Source organism: Myotis myotis, unplaced genomic scaffold (genome assembly GCF_014108235.1).
Source record: "Myotis myotis isolate mMyoMyo1 unplaced genomic scaffold, mMyoMyo1.p scaffold_m19_p_8, whole genome shotgun sequence".
Classification (NCBI taxonomy): domain Eukaryota; kingdom Metazoa; phylum Chordata; class Mammalia; order Chiroptera; family Vespertilionidae; genus Myotis; species Myotis myotis.
In genome coordinates this window covers 86226162-86244771 of record NW_023416390.1, presented here as the reverse complement: position 1 = coordinate 86244771, position 18610 = coordinate 86226162, and the positions used below count along the sequence as shown (strand labels likewise).

Here is an 18610-nt window from a genome sequence, read left to right as displayed (position 1 = left end):
AATGCTCTTTTAAATGATATCTGTCAAGTCCATTTATTTGGCAAAGTAATAGCTAAAATTCATGTCATTGAATTTCAGAAACGCAGACTGCCTCACGCTCACATATTATTGATATTAGATAGTGAGTCCAAATTACGTTCCTCTAATTAATTCCCTTTCAATGTGCATGAATTTCGTGCACCAGGACACTAGTTTGTTTTTTTTTTTTTTATAAAGGTGTAAAAGCAACTGGTGCAGAAAGAATAATCTTTGCAACAAAAGGTATTGGAGCAACGAGACAGCTCTATGTAAATACCAGTAAATAAATAAGTTTGACCCATACTTTGTACTATATATATTAACATATTAACTCAATATGGATCATGGACCTAAATGTAAAACCTAAAACATGAATACTTCTAAAGAGAAAACATAGAAGAAAATCTTTGTGACCTTGGTTTAGGCCAGGGGTGGGCAAACTTTTTGACTCGAGGGCCACAATGGGTTCTTAAACTGGACCAGAGGGCCGGAACAAAAGCATGGATGGAGTGTTTGTGTGAACTAATATAAATTCAAAGTAAACATCATTACATAAAATGGTACGGTCTTTTTTTTTTTTTTTTTTTTAGTTTTATTCATTTCAAACGGGCCAGATCCGGCCCACAGGCCGTAGTTTGCCCACGGCTGATTTAGGCAAAGGTTTCTTAGATACAATACCAAAAGCATGATCTATAAAAGAAAAATTTGATAATATGGAGTTCAGTCCATTAAAATCTTTTATTCTACAACTAGAGGCCCAGGGCACGAATTCGTGCATGGGTGGGGTCCCTTGGCCTGGCCAGCGATTGGAGCCATCTCGCCCAGTCCCGATCAGGGCGATCAGGGCTGGCTGGCTGGGGTGGGGGGTGTGGTGGGATGGCGGTGGTGGGTAAGGACCACAGGAGGTTGGCTGTGGGAGCACACTGACCATCAGGGCAGCTCCTGCATTGAGTGTCTGCCCCCTGGTGGTCAGTGCATGTCATGGCTACCGGCTGGTCGTCTGGTGGTCTGGTCATAACAGTCGCTTAGGCTTTTAATATATAGATAGACACTGTTAAGTGAATGGAAAGATAAGCCACAGACTGGAAGAAAATACCTGCAAAGCATATACCTGATAAAGGACTTGCATCCAGAAAATATCAAGAGTTTTCAACACTGAATAATTTAAAAAACAATCAATCTAAGGTTGAAAAAAATAAAAAAGCACAAGTTGTTCAGACACTTTACCAAAGACGATATGCTGATGGCAATGGAGCATACCAGAGAAGAACATCCCTCACTGGAAAATGCACATTAAAACTACAATGAAGTACCACTACGTGCTTATTAAAATAGCTAAAATTCAAAGTTGACCATTCCAAGTATTAGCAGGGATGTGGTGGAACTGGAACTCATATACTGCAAGTGGGAATATAAAATGGTTACAATCCTCTTTGGTAAACAATTTTGCAGTTTCTTAAAAAGTCAATCATACCACCCTCTGGACCCAGAGACACCTACCAAATGAGCCAGACATCCCACTCCTCAGTGTTTACCCAAGAGAAAAGAACACCTGTGCCCATACAATGACTTGCACAGAAATGTTCACAGCAGCCTTATCTGTAACAGCCCAAACTGGCAACCACCCCAATATCCATTCACAGGCATCTGAATAAACGAATTATGCTCTATCCATATGATGGAATACTATTCAGCAACAAAAATGGAACGGGCTATAGATATGTGGATAAGTCTCGGAATAGCTATGCTGAGTAAAAGATGTACAGTTAGAAAATGCAAACTAATCTACAGTGAGAGAAAGCAGGTCAGTTGCCGGGGTCCAACCCCAGCAGGTCCAGGGGTCCCCAAAGGTGTGGACGGAGTCGGCGAAGAAGGAATGACACGGAGCCAGGTCCCTTGAAACAGCAAGCATGGACCGGCTCCCGGCAAATTCCCCCTTTTTTATTTTTTAAAAGTAGGCATTAAAAAGAAAAACCCCAAATGCTCTCTTGTATCCATTTTAAGAATAGGATTGGCGCTTTCTGCTATTACCTGAGTCCTGATCTATCACCCCAGGGAGAGCTTGCCAATCCTGCACTTTCCCGGGGTGGAAAGGCTGCAGTGGGGTTAAGGATAAGGCTCCTTGGGCCTACCTCCTCCCATGCCTTTACATTTACCTTTCCTTCCTCAGAAAAGCATGGACATACTTCTTGTATAAAACGTTCTGTCTGACTGGGAGTAACCTTAATTCCTCTGCTAGCAAGCATATGTGTTAAAAGATCAATACAGAGTCTTATTTCTTTAGACTCAGTATGACACATCTTCTTAATCTAAAGATCAATACAGAGTCTTCTTTCTTTGGACTCAGTATGGCACATCTTCTCAATCTAAGTTCTGTACTATCCACCTTCTTACCCTACTTATCCTCTATAGGGGGGTCTGTAGCACCCTGGTGGAGTCTTATCCGTCCCGAGTGTGGGGTTCTCAATGGGGAGGGCTTACCTAGGGGAATCCTGTTCTAGGGGTTCCCAAAGGTGTGGACGGAGTCAGCGAAGACTATCCACCCTCTTCCTACGGTGGAGTCCTATCCATCCTGAGAGTGGGGGTTTTCAAGGTGGGGGGCGGCTTACCTAGGGGAATCCTGTTCCTGGGGTTCCCAAAGGTGTGGACGGAGTCGGCGAAGACTATCCACCCTCTTCCTACGGTGGAGTCCGATCCGTCCCGAGTGTGGGGCGCTTACCTAGGGGAACCCTGTTCGGGCGCCAGATGCCGGGGTCCAACCCCAGCAGGTCCAGGGGTCCCCAAAGGTGTGGACGGAGTCGGCGAAGAAAGAATGACATGGAGCCAGGTCCCTTGAAACAGCAAGCATGGACCGGCTCCCGGCAGTCAGTGGTTGCCTAGGGAAGGTGAGGGGGTGGGAGGGGCAGGTTCCCAAGGAGGAACTTCTGGGGATGATGGAGATGTTCGCTATTTTGTTCTGGAGATGGTTTACATACATAAGTCAAAACTCACCAAATTTTACATTTAAAAAGCTCCCTGGGCGTGGAGAGCACTGGTAAATACACCAGGGAAAGTCGGGGGCACCCACCACGGGGGCTGAGGGGCCACAGACAACGCAGGAATGCAGGCCTGAGGCTGGGGTGGCTTTAACTTTCTTCTTTTAAAATCTTTTTTCATAATTATTTAACACATGATCTGTTTCTGTGTTTTTTTGAAAGAAAGTCAAGTATACTAATAATTTTAGAACACTTATATACAAATGTGTTTTTAGAAAAATTACTTATAATAGTGAAAAAAAACCTTTATGTCCGAAAGAGAGGAATCAAAGAACACATTCCGACAGAGCCTAAAGCAAATGCTTACCAAAAAGTATTAAGTGAAAATTATAGGAAGCAAACTATAAACCATACAATCTCAAATCTGTCAAATATGGGGAGGGGGAATAAATATTAACAAAAGGTGAAGACTACAATTAAATTGACCAAAAATAACAGAACACACTTTTTAATCCAGGAGAACAAAGCTGCTACTGTCCTCTCTGGGTTAGATGATCCCTAAGTGCAATGACGATGGGGCTAGGTCAGTCTGGGCCGGGGGCTTCCCGCTCCGTAGTCCTCCCACAGATGGCCCACATAGGCCGGGGCCGGGGGCGGGGGGGGCCTGGCCTGTGGGAGCCACGTGACCACCAGCCTCCTGAAGCCCTGTGTCTCTTCTCTGACCAGCTTTGAACAGGTCAAAGGACTGGAGAGCAGGACCACCAGCCTGGCTTGCGGGAACCACGCTTGGCAAAGGCCCCTCTGGAGCAGGCAGAGAAGAGGGGCGCTGGGTCATCCCCTCGGGCCCAGGGCAGCCTCTGGCGGCCTGGAGATAAGGCACCGTAGGTACTCTATGTAGAAACTCGCCCTGCTGGTGGTTGCTGCCTTCCTCAGCCGGGGACAGAGCACAAAAGTGTCCAGGTCTGGGGAGCAGGGGTCTGCCCTGCCATGGCACCTGCAGCAGACTGGGTGTCTAAGGCCCAGCGGGATGGCGACTGGTTTAAACCAGAAGCACGGAAGCGCATGCTAAGAGAATCAGGATTCGGGTTCACTCGAGTCCCAGTGAGTCGCTAATGTGAGTCTGTCCCACGATCTGAGCACAAACCACAGGGGTGGCAGAGCCATCCTTGGGACTCACAGAGCCTCCCCTTCAGGGCACCCGGCTCTCATAAAGGGCCCTCTGCAGGCTGCTCCCCTGGAGGTTCCAGAAATGCCTCACTCTGCCCATCGTTTTCCTTGGCCGCCCTTCCTCCCCTGCCCCTCCGTGGAGATCCAGTTCTGCTCCTCTCCGGGGGAGGCCCTCCTGGCTACTCAGACACACATTCTGGTTAAATAAATGAGCCACTGCCCGGGGCCCAGACCCCAGCTCTTCATTACTCGGACCCAGGACTCTGTGATCCCTAATAGCTGCTGGGAAGAGCCTGGTAAAAAATGCACTGTGTAGTGGGAAACTTCTCCGCCGGGGCCAGGGAAACAGACAATTCCTGCTCCGGGCCAACATCCCGAGGTGGCTGCCTTCTGAGGTCACGCTGGCCAATTCATGACTTTCCGACAGTAGCGGCCCAGCCAGGCATGGAGGGGAACAAAGGAAGATGCATATTCGAGAAACCTGCTGGGATGTCGGAGGCCTTCAGCTGCTAAGCAAGTTAGCACGGTGTGCACCTGCGGCAGGGAGCGGACTCAGTGCCAGGCACACGCCAGCTGTTCCAGCAGTGCTGGCTGACTGACTGATGGATTGCACAAGGAATCCCTTCTGATGGCAAGTGCCACGCTGTTTCAGATGCAAGGCCAGGAAAGGTCTGAGATTGCCGCCTGCTGTGAGAATGGCTGCGCAGCGTGCCAGCCCCAGCTCCACGAGGAAGCCCATGCGGTCCTGTGTGTCGGGGCGGGGGCGGGGGGCGGGGGGGTCGCCCGTGCTGGGTCACTCCCTGCGGCAGGGCTGCCCTGTGCACCACAGGATGTGGAACAGCATCCTGGCCTCTCCCCACTGGATGCCAGTAGCCACCTCACAGCTGTGACAACCAAAGAAGTCTCCAGGCATCGCCAGATGTCCCCGGGGAACAAACAGCCCTGGCTGAGAATCAGCTGTCTGCAGGCCTTGCCTGGGGCAGACCAGCTGCTCCCATGGCACTCGGGAAGCCACCTGCAGGAGAGGGTCCTGGGAGGTGTCCGAAGATCTGGCTCGGCTCAGGGCTCTGCCTCCATTGCCTAGGCCAGCGGTTCTCAACCTGTGGGTCGCAACCATTTTGGCGGTCGAACGACCCTCTCACAGGGGTCGCCTAAGACCATCCTGCATATCAGATATTTACATTACGATTCATAACAGTAGCAACATTACAGTTATGAAGTAGCAACGAAAATAATTTTATGGTTGGGTCACAACATGAGGAACTGTATTTGAAGGACCAGAAGGTTGAGAACCACTGGAACATGGAGATTGCCCAGTGTCTCTGAGACTAGTTCACCCACCTGCAAAAAGAGGCCGAGTTCTACACGCGGCTTGCAGGCTCTAGGCACGCAGAAGGCACTCAATAACGCTTTACATGGACTTGCACCTAGCTGCTCTGAAACCTCAACCAGCATCTTCAGTCTCTCAAAAGCTGGAAAGATTCTGTTGGAAATCCACTAAGGCCTAACCAGGGCCTCAAAGCAGCTGTCCAAACACCTGGCTAAGTTATTCCACTTTTCTATTCTAAGGAAATAATCTGAATTTCAGGTAAACATTTACACACAAAAATGTCTACTCCAGCGTTATCTACAGTAACAAAACTGGAAACAATCGAAATGTCCAAGGATGTAAAGAAAGTAAAACAAAATATGACAGAGGCAAAGAAATATCATGTAGCCAATTTTTAAAAATCACATAAAATTATTCACTAATAGCATAGAAAATGTTCATAGTGAATCAACAGTTACAAGACTGTACATAATATAACTCCAATTCTGTGAGAAAATATGGAGCAGAATATCATTTCACACAAAGTAACAGAGAGAAAGAGACTGAGAGACAATTTAATAAAGTTTCCCTCTTTATGCTGTTTCCTTTTTTGCAATTTTTTAGTAAAAAAAAAATAGCATATCTTAGTTTTAAGCATGAAGAAAAATATTTTGTTGTTTTTCATATTTTCACATCAGAAGAGAAGATTTATTTGCTTGAATCACCAAGTTTTAAACCATAGTCCAGACCCTGAAACAGAGCCCTCAAGCCAAGCAAAGAAGAGAATGTTTAAACCTAAGGAAGCGAAACCCAAGGAAACAAACAGAAGGAAGAGGGGCCCTGGGCAGCCTCGGGGCGAGCAGGGCTGGCAGGGGGACCGCGAGAGCCAGGCTTGCCCGCTGCTGCTCCGCAGGACTGTGTGCGGGCCGGGCAGTGGTCAGGCAGCCTGTGGGGACAGATGGTGCTCACTCAGGCAGCCGCTCCGTGAGGGTGCGAGGAGATGCTGGTGCTGGGCTGTGGTCCGAGAGCTTGACTCTCACTGCTGAAGTCATGGTCAACAGGACGCATACCAGGGGACGGGATGTCAGTCAGGACCCTCAGGCCCTGCAAACCAAGGCTTCCAGTTGCATCTACAAAGGACGCCACTCCTCCTTCCGGGCCTGCCACTGACCGCCCACTGACGGTGGCCTGAAGGTGGGACGTGGTGGCAGTGAGGGACCACGGGGCCTCGTCTGTGCTGGGCATAGCAGCTGGGTTGGGCGCCTGGGCCTGAGGGGCCTGGGGCTGAGGGGCTGGACCTAGAGGAGGTGGCACCAGCACCCAGTGTTGCACACCAGGGACCGGGAGGAGATGGAGATGCCACCAGCCTGCATCCACTTCCCCTGGGGCTCCCAGTGCTGGGGAGCAGCCGGGTAGCATGCCCTCATCTGCTTTACACGTTGCCCACAGGAATGTGGACCGAGCAGAGGGCCTGAGCACACGTGGGCAGCCAGGAAAACTGCCTTGGGATCAGCAGTCCCTGGATGGCCACCCTCTGAACCAGCCGTGGGCAAACTACGGCCCGCGGGCCGGATCCGGCCCGTTCGGCTGTTCTATCCGGCCCGCGGAGCCGAAAGAGCGGAGGGTTCTCTTGCTCTCCCCTCCGCTCCTTCACCAGCAGCAGTGTTAACATGGCAACGTCGGGAAACACGGCCGCAGCTCCTGCTTCTGAGTCCAGTTTAAGAACCCATTGTGGCCCGCGAGTCAAAAAGTTTGCCCACCCCTGCTCTGAACCAACCGCACAGTGGAAGGGACGCATCCGCAGGTCCCAAGTTCAAACATATGAAAGTGCTGTTTCATGCTCTCTTGAAGTCCTTGCTCACATGTACTTGAAAGATTAACATAAAGCTACGAGTCTGCCCTGCAGGACAGTACAAATCACACAGGCCCCCAAATGCTGGCCTCCGCCATCCGAGCCCTAACCCTAGCCCACGCCTCCAAGGCGGCAGGACTTCAGTGATGGGAAGGCCCCCATCCCAGGGCCCTGACCTGGAGAGAGAGGGCACCCTGGCTCCCCCTCAGAGACTCATCAATGCTAACACACACCCGTAAGACTCACTCTGAGCTGCACAAGGGCCTCAGAGAGAAGCCTGCATGTCCTGAGGTTCCAGCTGCCCCACCCCCACCCAGGCTCTTTCTTGCCTCCTCACTCAGGAGACTCGAGTCACAGTAAGGAGGTCGCACTCCTGAAATATGCGGACACCAGGCCAGCACAGGGAGTGTGATGTGAGCTGGGATCGGGGGTCAGCCAGGACTGCAGAGCGTGGGAGCCACCGGCTGGCCTCAGGGTGGGCAGGGCAGGCTCCCAGCAGCTCTGAGGCTTGAGGCCACCCCAGCTCCTGCGGGCAGGCGCCGGCTCCTGCCACCCCACTCTCACTCCTGCCAGTCTAATTCCTTCCTACCCTGAGGGAACCCTAAAGACACCACAGGTAGGTCCTCGAGTCGAACCTCAGTGTGGGTCAAACTGCCCAAAGACCTGCTCAAACTGTGAAACCCCACCTGGACCCAAAGAGGGTCCGATCTCTGGCCACCTCAGCCATGAAGCCATGAAACAGCCACCACGCTCCCAGCACAGGCAGTTCTTCCACAGGGACGAGGAAAGAGCCGCCCTAGGACCCTCAGGCCAGGACAGGACACATAACTAAGGTGCAGATTTCAAAGGCTGACGACTCTGGTTTCTCAGGGCCTGAAGGCTGCCTTTCACAGAAAGCCGGTGGCGGCCAGCACCCCTCCCAGTGCTGGCCACGGCCTCACGATGGAGAGCAGCCAGTCTGTGCCCCAACCTCCGCGGCACAGCTGACCAGCCGCTGCAAGGCTCGGTCCGCGGAGGCCCGTCCTGGCTGGCCACCAGCTGTAGATGCAAAAACCGCAAAGGAACACCCCAGGAAGAAAACACATACCCGATCGCTGCCCCCTAAACACCCCAGACAAACTGCAGACCTCAGGCCCCACTCCACAGGAGCTCTGGTTCAGGAGGGCTCGGCGGGGCCTGGGAATCTGCATTTCAACGAGCTTCCCAACCAGGGGCCCAGGCAACTCGGAGACGCCTGAGGCCCATTCTCGGCTCTTCCCCGGTAACTCACTCCCAGTTCTGACTTCATTCTCTGCTGCTTCTCTTTTTTGTACAAGTGCCTCGTAGAAGAAAAAAAATCTTCTAATTCATAAAGGGACCTGGTAGTTACAAGTCTTACTGATATATGCGTATATCCGCATTAACAAACATGTCCCATGTCCCACTTAACCCACTGCGGACCAGTAGTTTTATTGCTGGCTTTACCCAGTGGCCAGATAAGTTTCTATTGAACGACTACAAAAAACATTTTACATGAATGTTAAAGGCACGCTTTAAAATTAAATACCCATTGCATTTTGAAGTTATGTATTACATGTTCTTACAAGCTAATATCTTTTTAAAGTATGATCCTTTGTAAAACACTGTGTAATATGAAGCGAGAATTCTCGTGACCCGTCCGCAATGTGTTTTACCAGGAAGAGTTACCCCTCACACTCTATTACATACGCGCCCATAGATGAAGACATCTGCATGACATCTGGCCCCTACCCCCTGCTCCATGCCCCCATCATCATACTGAAAACTCCTGGCTGCGGAACTGCTGAGTCAGATTCCCTCTTTCCCTATGAAACGGGCAACGCACGCACACCCTCAGCCCATGAACACAGAAACGTCCCCTCACCTTGATCTCCGCAGACAGCCAGGGCCAGCCCTAAATACACTGTCACTGCCTGACACAATGGATCACCACGGCACCACTGTCTGAATGATGTGCCTTCAACCTGTCATCGGACGGCAATGACCTCAATTTTTGCAGAAGTAAAGTCAAAACTCCACCCTTATCTCCCGAGATCCAAGACATATGTATGTGTCAGCTCTCCCTTCCACTTGTCTACAGCCTTCAGGGCAGTCTGAGAAGGCCAGAAGGGCCGAGTGCTCTCCCGCCCCCTCCAATGTCCCCAAGTGCAGCCCATCCAGGCCCCCCTGTGAGCACAGGGCCAGCTAAGGAGAATGATTGGCAGGGGAGGTGGGCCATACCCTTTGAGGTGCCTCCCTACACTGTCCCCCAGAGCAGAGGCAATGGCCAGGCCCCACACTTCTTCTGGACTCTGGTCCTCACACTCTGATTCTCAGAGAGGCTGCGAGGGCAGGGCGGCTGGCTCCAGGGTTCTGAAGCTGGGGAACCTGAGAGACCACGTTTGCCAGCCACTCCTTCCACAGAGAGATGAAGCAGCTCGCACAGGGTCACCCGGCTCTGGAGTGAGTGGTCTCGCACTCCCTGAGGGTCGCCCCCTGGGGTTCAGGCTCATTTCTCTCCAGAGTGCTTTCATCCGTCACTCTTGGGCTCTTCCTCAGCTTTTCCCAGGGGAAACAGCCTGAAAGGATGCCATCTATGAGCAAGTCGGACCAGCGGTTATGGCAGGGTGTGGGGGCCAGGGAGGCCTGCCCACCTTTCTAGCCCACCGCCACCTTCCTAGGCAGGGACCAATGAATGACTGGCTCCAGGATGGTCTTAGCTAGCCAATGACAAAGATGAAGGCGGGGACATCGAGCCCCTTCGCCCTCGTGCCCCTGGCTCAGCAAGCCTCATCTTTCAAGCCTTCCCTCACTCCCAACGTGGCGCTGGTTCAGTCCCAGGGGACATGGTGCCTGGAGGGTCAGGTTGGAATTATTGACGTGCCTTTGTGACCCCCCCAGACGCAGCTTGGTGAGACTTCTGTCCCGGTCTCTAAGCCCCTGCTTGGGGATGGAAGATTCTCAAAGAAAGAATCAGCAAATGAAGAGCTGGTTCCCGGCCCCCGAGGTCTGCCTGCGCTGCAAGCCCTTGCATCCTCATCTCCCCAATCACAGGTTTGAAAATATGGACTTGTTTCTTTTTCTTAGCTCCCAACATAATGAATGAGTTTAAATATTAGAAGTTGAAATTATTAAGTAAATCATTTCACCTGCAAAGCTTCTATTTGCATAACATTAATTCATGATGGCAGCTGAAACAAATTCATCACATTCTGTATATTAGAAGCTGATTTATGCAGGAATTGAAAAAAATCATGAGCTCAATATTATGTTGACATGATGTGGGTGCTCAATAGAGAAAGATTTTTCTCGTTCTTTTCCTTTTTTTTTTTTTAAATCATCCAAACAACTGAATTATGGTGAGAAGGAACGGGATTTGAGAAGAGGAAGCAGGCAAGGGACTGGCACCCAGGAAGATGAATAACGCTCCGTCTCACGTGTGTGGCGGGCTCTCGGTGCGCGCACACACGCTCTCCAGTTATGAATGTCAAGTATGCCAAAGATACTCTGGCAAATCATTACCATTCATCACCACTAACCGCCATTAAATTTCAATCAATTCAACTTAGCACAAGTGTACTTGAGCGGCCCTTACAGTTCCTTCTAAATGTGGCTCAAAAGTCGAGCTGACTTATTGCATTGTCCACCACACAAAGCAGCATGGCTAAGCCTCGGCGTGGGCCGGGACCGATGCGCTCTTCACATCCTAGGCATTCAGAGATCTTTCTTTTTCTGAGCGCTAAGAGTTCTCCAATCCCTACAGGTCAAGTCGAATGGGAGTGGGGGTGGGGAAGGGGTTACTCTTTTGAGAAACCACCATTCCTTCTCTGCCTTTGGGTGGAGACAAGGCAAAAAGAGGCCTGTGAAGTCCGTCTGTGATCCCTCACAGGAAGTTTCTGACGCTGGGTAACGCGGCCCCCCGTCTCCTGGCTCCGGTGAAAGGCTCTCAATTCACTCTGCAAACTCTGAGCTAAACTGGAAACCCCTTCTCCGGGGTAGAGGGAGAGCGAGCGTGTAGAAAAGGGAAGGGGAGTCGCAAGGGTTCAGGAGTCCTGCAGTCCACGGGGGTGGGAGCACCCTTTGGAAAAGGCGCCTCTCCCAGGTGGGTGCAGGCTCGCGGGACACTGGGACCACGCTCGGGTCTCTCCCTGGCGACAAAGGCGGTGGCATCGCAGCTTTGGGTCTGGCTTGCTGGCTTTCTTTCGGATTTGCCAAGAGCAGAGTCCAGCCTCTCCCCACTCGCCAGAGGAGGGCGCCTGGGGGGGGCGAGAGGGGGCCGGACAATGTGGCCATTGTTCAGCCACAGACCAGGCAGCAGGCAGGTGGGAGGAACGCAGCGCTGCACCGGGCACCAAGGCACCCAACGTCCCCTGGACATGGGCATGGTCCCCAAGGTCTGGGCACCCCCCTCCTCCAGAAACTCCAGGGCCAGTCCTCGGGGGATGGGAGAGAACGCTGGAAGGAGAGCAGGAAGGAGAGAGAGGAGCAAGAAAGGAAAGACACACAGGAGCAGGGAGCAGAGGGAGAAAAACAACGTGGGGGAGAGAAATAAAAAGATACAAAAGGGAACAGGAGATAGAGGAGGTGAAGAGAGAAGAGGAATCGTAGGGGAGAGAGAAAGAAACAGAGAGAAGGAGGGGAGGGAGGAGGAGGGGAGGAGAAAGAAAGAATTCATAGAGGAGCCAGAAGAAGGGAGAAGAAAAGAGTAGAGGGAGAGAGACTGACAGACAGATGGACAATAGAATGCACCATCGGCTGCCAGGAAGCCTCTGCAAAGAGCAAGAGTTCACCCTGTTTCACAGAGGGAAGCCGCTCCAAACCCAGCCGAGTCAGCAAAGCATAATCACACCAGGGGCTTTGCTTAATTACAGGTTTGAGAGCGAGGGCTGGAGGAAGAGAGATACTTAACTGTGTCCCAGGGAAGGCCCAGGCACTCAGATGGTCTGTGTGGTTGGGGAACACAAAGACCCCACCAACACACACACACACACACACACACACACACACACCCCGCTGAGCAGGATCCTGGACGGCCAGGCAGGGGTCTGCGCGTGTAGACTCGGGCTGGCTGGAACAGCCATGGGGGGATGGGGACTGCAATGTTCAGTCCGGACAGGAGTCCCTGGCTGAGGCGTCCTGGTCAGCAGTGAGGCCCCAGCGTGGGGAGGCCCTGCCTCTGCCTGCAGCAGGGCCACCCGCCCTGCCCACCCCCCACTCGCTGGGGAGGCCAGGGGCCTTTCCCCAAGGGGGGAAATCAATCCCGTGCTAATGAATAAAAAGTCCCCTTTATTTCACTATGTTTTTGGTTCATTAAATTTTCCACAGATTTGCAGAGAAGAAAACATAATCAATAAACCCTGACAAAAGTGAACGTGTGAAAAAGGCCTGAGAATGGAAAAGCAAGATAAAAGTGATATCCAATCACAGATTTCAGCCATGACCAGCTGAGGCCGCTGACGAATCTCAATGGACCATCACTCTTTTGGGCTTCCCTTCCCTTTGCTGGAACTCCTCATTCAAGACAATAGTAAATGCACTACAACTTTTTTCTTATGCTAATGCGTGAAACCGGGCACTCAGTTAAGATGCCCTTCCCTTCCCGGCACCCTGGTTTTTTAACCGCACACATGCGCACACACAAAGCCACATTCACTTACTCCACGTAAACCAAAATCACAAAGACGGTTTACTATGTACTCTCTGGTCACAACTTAAATAAGTTATTTTCCCCCACTTGTATAAAAGAAACCAGAATCAGAACAACACAGGATTGTTGAGGACGCTTTTGTTGTTGAAGAAACTGAGAAAATAAGATGCTAACCACGCACAAAGTATGCAGTGATGGTTGTCGGACTTTCCCAAGCTTTAAACATAGATTATGAAGGGTAAGGATGCATCTGTCACCCTCAGCACCTACACACAACGATCAGTGATTTGTTTTCTTAAAGCCTTTCTCTGCCACAGCAAACGCTCAAACTCATTTCAGAGAAAACGAGTCCCATTGAACCTGGAGTCCTGCACCTATTTGAAAAGCAGGAAGCGGTTGCTGTACACCAAAGGGCACACCGAACGCTGCTGTCCACCCGGGAGCAGGCGGGCAGCTCCCTCCCGTGCTGTTTGGCAGCCGTGAGCCTGTCCCCGGAAACTGCTGTGCACTCTGCTCTCCGGGACCCTCGCCTCGACCACCTCCTCGCTGCACTTTCTGGAACCTGAGAACAGTTCTTCTCTTTGGCATTCTTCACGTGTTTCATTGGTCCCTGCCTCTGCCGCTTCCTGAAAAGAAGAAAGGGACTGCTTCCCTGGGGTTCCTTTTCAAAAGGCCCTGGCCCCGCGGGAACAGCTGCAGCTGTCCACCCCAGGGCCCCCGAGGGCCACCTGGCGCATCTGCCTGGAGGCCCTCGAGTACCAGGTCCCAGGCCCTGGCACAGGTAGAAACCACCCCCCAACCTAAAGCAGCAGCGCGGCAGGTTGGCGCCACCTCCGCGGCCGGGGTCATGGGTGAGCAACACTTGGTGAAAGAAAGCCCTGCGGAACACACTTGCACCAGGAAAAGACCGGCTGCCTCCCCGAGAGTGCACAGGACGGAGGGCTCGGGTGTTGACCTTTCATAAGCCAGCCACATGTGCAGGGGTCACACAGGCTTTCACAGTGCACAGGACAACCTCCAGGTCCGAGCTAAAGGGGATTGCTGGCATCTGTGAGGTGAAGTGCTCCGCCCGCCCCCCCCCCCCCCCCCCCCGCCCCACACCCCACAGGCCCTGATGGATGAAGGGTGTTTATTAGGCAAATATCCAATTTTGTCCGCCTGCTGCTGAATCCCCTGCTTTGCTAATCCAGTCCTAGGGGCTACACTGTGTACAGGGCACTTGTGGGAGTACAAAAAGCATGAAGTATTTGTGTATTTTTCAGTCTGCAGAGCAAACAAGCCAGCCTCAGCACACAGCTCCCAAGCCCCCTGGAGCCCGGCAACCAGCCGCGGACCCATGGCCCTGTGGTCCCCTCTTGTGGGCTGGAGCATCCCTGGGGCAGTGGAGTGGCCTCCGCCCTAAGGCTGTTGGGCCAGAGGGCCCTAGTCTACCTCTCACACACACTTCAAGGGCGGCAGGCCAAGAGTCCCCCGCGCCCCCCCCCCCCACACACACACAAGGCCGGGGAACCTGGGAGGCTCCGTGGAAGGAGGCCGACCTGTGTGTGAAATCCCCAGAACAATTCCCAGGGAAGGTGAAAACATCTCTCACAGCCCCACCTCCTTCCTCAGTGAGCCCGGCCCTGGTTTGGGAGCGTTTCTCTCCTCTCCTTCTCATGCGCACCTACTGACTTAGAAAACAGACAGGTCTGGCCACACTCTCCCCGGAGGCTGGACCAAGGGAGGGCTGTTCACTGGAGGGCTGTCTCCTGGGCCCCGGGCTCCAGGCCCAGAATGGGACCTTCCTGCATCAGTTTCCATCCCCCCAGAACCACTAAACCTCACGAAAGTAGCCTATTTCTCAAAGCAGAGGAGAAATACAAAGCCACCCTAAACATTTCAAAATATAACCAACTCTGAAACTCTCAGAGAAGTGACAACTGTCCCCGTCTGGGTGTGAGTGGAATTTAAATCCGGGAGAGAACATCTCCACAATTTCCTGTAACCCTCAGCCGCAGGAGGGAGCGGCTGCAAGTCTAGGAAAACGAAAGCAAGACAGATGAAGAGGAGCAAGGAGGGAGGTCAGAGGCCCCAGAAGAGAGGCCCGGCCAAGGCGCATCTGCGGGTTCCAGATCCTGGGTCTAGAGTAGACTCTAGAATGACAGGCCTGGAGCTGGGACAGCGTCCAGAGCATCAGAACTCCCAGCAGGCGGCTCAGCCAGGGTGCTCCCCTCCCCTGGGAGACCAGCCTAGGGAGCCGCACCATGAATCTCCTCCAGGCCGCTCCCAGCTCCCGGCCCCACCGGCCTGCAGGACGCCCGGGAGAGGGAGGAGACCTGCCAGCCGAGGTGAGGACATGGGCGCGGAGGGGCCTTGTAGGTGAGGTGGCTCAAACAAACAAACTTAATCGGGGACTTGTGAGGAGCCCGCCTATCGCCCTGCCTCCCACCGCTGTATATTTTGGATTTCACAGTTTATTTACTTTACTTTTTGGCACCGATCCCCCTGAGCATGCCAATACAATATTTGTTTAAACACTATTTTATGCTGCTTGCGAGGGAAACGTTTACTTTCAAATTCTCCAACATCCCCAGAGCCTCGTCTGCAAACAGCATGTGAGCGTTTTACAACTGCGCCCTTCATCTGAAGCTGTCGGGATTAAACCTCACGCCGGGGGCGGGGGCGGGGCCGGGCCGGGCCGGGCCGCGGCCACCGGCGCGAAGCCCCGGCGGGAGGCGCTGCACCCAGCGCGCGGCCGGGCGGGAGAGCGGAGCAGCGACTGCGACCCCCGCGGCCCGCACCCGACGCTGGGGAAAGGCCCGCAGTTCCGGCGGATCAACTCTGAGAGCCACACAAGAATCATACAAAAGAGAGAGCATCCGCGGGGGACCCAAGGCCGGCGAGCGCCTCCACCGCGGTCACCGGGGTGCGGCGCGCGGCTCCATCCCCAGCTACTCGCACCGTGAAAGTCGGGTTTCCTAGGAAATGACAGCAATTCCTGCCGGGCTGAAAAGGCGCCGAGTTGGGTGGACTTCAGCTCCCCGACTCGGCGGGAGTGCGCGCGCGCGCGCGCACAAACACACACACACACACACACACACACACACACACACACACACACAAGCTCCTTCCTCCTCCCCTCCCCACACACCCCCGCCCCCATCCAGGGAAAACGCTCCCCTCCCTAAACCCTTAATAGGATTGGCGCCCAACTCTCTCCGCGCCTCTCCCCATCCATCACACACAGATCAAGTTCCAGTAGTGGATTTTTCAAATTCCTCAGCAAATATACTTGTTGAGAGATTGGCTCGGAGGGTAGAGTACGGGGGAGGGGGGATGAGTGGGGGCGGGATGAAAGTGAGGGTGGGGGGACCCCGAGGACCCGGCCAGGGATTACACGCGGATCCCTACGGGAAGTCCAGCGGCTCTCGGGGCGGAGGGCAGGAGGAGGAGGAGGAGGGGAAAAGCGGAGGGAGAAGGGAGAGGAGAGCTGACCGAGGGGGAGGGGGCGCAAGGCCTGATGAGGGGGAGGAAGGAGGGAGGAAGAAAGAAAGGCAGGGCTCCGGGACGGGTCGCGCGGAGAAGTGCAGTTAGAAGTTCAGGATTGGATGGCTGCAGCCCTCCGCACGCAGCACACTCACCTAAGGCGCACTCTCACTGCCCACCTCCCGGGGTTCCGCAGCATCCCAGCCTCCCTGCCACCACCCCCCCCAAAAAATAAAAATAAAAATAAAAAATAAAAATAAAAGAGCCCCAGGTTCCGGCGCGGTGGAGAAGGGGCGAGGGCCGCCTGGCTGTGCACCCGGAGAAGAGAGACTCTTTCCCCCAGGTAGGAAGGGGGATGCAAAATCAGCCCCCCGCGCCAAGTCACGAGTTCCTACCCTCTGGCCCCCTAAACCCGGTGTCCCGATCCCAGCGCCCAGGCACCCTCCGGGACGGCACAGCATCCCAGCCGGCCCGGATTCGGCTGGGGTAGGGGCACTTCTCAACGAAAGGCAGCGAAAGAAGGCCAAGGCAACTTTACCGAGAGACAAAAGTTTACCTCTAGCACGCAGGTGGCCGCCGGGGCGCCAGGCGGTGGCTGCCAGCCCTCATCCCAACTTGGCTGGCGCGGCAACCGGTCGCTCGGCCGCCGGCTGCCGGCTGCAGGGGCTCAGTGCAGCCGGGCCCGGCGGGCCAGGCAGGAGAGGGGAAGGAAAGGCGGGCGGGGGCCAGGCCGCCCCGATCGCCGGCGCGCGGGGGGCTCCCCAGGCTCCGGCGCGCCGCGCGGCTCGCGCTACTTCCTCCAGCTCCTCCGGCGACCCCGGCCCTTCCTCGCCTGCCTCAGCGGCCGCCGCCGTCGCCTCGCGCTCCTTCTCGAAGTCTCATTGATGGGAGTTGGAAGAAAAGTCCGCGGAGCCGTGCTGCCTCGGCTGGCGAGCTGCGGCACTCCCGCGATCCCGGCGCCGCCCGGACGGCGCAGCGCCCCCGCGCGCACGGCGGCAGCACACCGGGCGCCGCGCACCCGCCGCCGCGCACCCGCCGGGCCCGGGGACCGGAGAAGAGGAGGCGGCCGAGGACGCTCCTCCCAGCCCGGAGGAGAGGGAGCACACCTACAAGGAAAGTTCCATCCGGAAAGGAGAAAACGCGCCGGTCTCCAACACTTTATTTCAGGCGCCGGGGTGGGTGGGGGTCGCTAACTCAAGTCAGATGAGCCCGGAGCGGAGGCGCTGGCGCTGCTGTTTCCAATCTCTGACATCACCGCGCTCCCCACCTCCCTCTTCCCCTCCGCCGAGAGCGCCCGGGTCGCTGCTCCCCGGGCGCCGGCTTCTTAGGGCGCAGGCGGAAACCCGGAGGGAGGGAAGGGAGGGGTCCCTGGCTCCCGCGGACCCTCTCCAGCCAGCAGTGCAGGCAGGTGCCCTGGGTCCTTCCTGGGCCCCCGCCTCGGCGGGCCTGAGTAGCCATTTGAACGCTGGTTGGCGAGAAGCGAGGCAGCCTTCTAGGGTTAGTGCTTGTGTGTTTTGCTGGGAGACGTTTTGTTTTGTTTTGTTTTGTTTTGTTTTGTTTTGTTTTGTTTTGTTTTTAGAGACTCCACTGGAGCTGCCACAGCCAGATGGAAGTAATCAGAACCCAACAACAGAGGAAGAAGGAAGAAAAAAACCTCACTGAATTTTGGGGCCAAAATGTGTATGGGGGTGTGTGTGAAAAAACTTGTTAAGCAAACTCGGTGGCTAGGTCCCAACCCTTCAGGGACCACCAGCCTCTCCAGAACTGAGGGTCCTCACCCACTGGGAGAATTTTTTATTTTTCTTCCGAACATTTGTGGAGCCCCTACTGTGTGCTAGGGGACAGGTTTTATTTCCTTTATTTTATTTAACCTACAAAACTCCGTGAGATAGGTTCTTTAATACCCAGTTTTACAAGGGGGGGGGGGGTTACTGAGGTTTAAAGACGTTAAGTATCCTGTCCAAGGTCAGAGCACTGACGCCATGAGTGTCAGTAGTTGCAGCATCAGTTCACCTAGATTCACCCAGTCCTGGGCGTGGGAGCATCAGCCCCTCTTCCTACCTTGGACCTTGTCTGGCAGCAGGCGACTCACAGGCTCAGAGACTCAACTCTGCCTGCCCTGTGGGGTGTGAGCTTCACAGGCCCATTTCCTGATGTAATTCCTTGTTTTCAGTAGCCCT

The 18610-nt window shown here is 54.1% G+C and overlaps 1 protein-coding gene across 1 annotated transcript in view; it reads right to left on the bottom strand.

Moving 5' to 3' along the window:
* Positions 1-17902, bottom strand: part of GLI2 (GLI family zinc finger 2) — a 231884-nt gene extending 213982 nt beyond the window's left edge. Inside the window, exon 1 of the mRNA XM_036320640.1 lies at positions 16987-17902. The gene's annotated coding sequence lies outside the window, so the exon portion shown is untranslated. The remainder of the gene's footprint in view (positions 1-16986) is intronic.
* Positions 17903-18610: the final 708 nt, after the last annotated feature.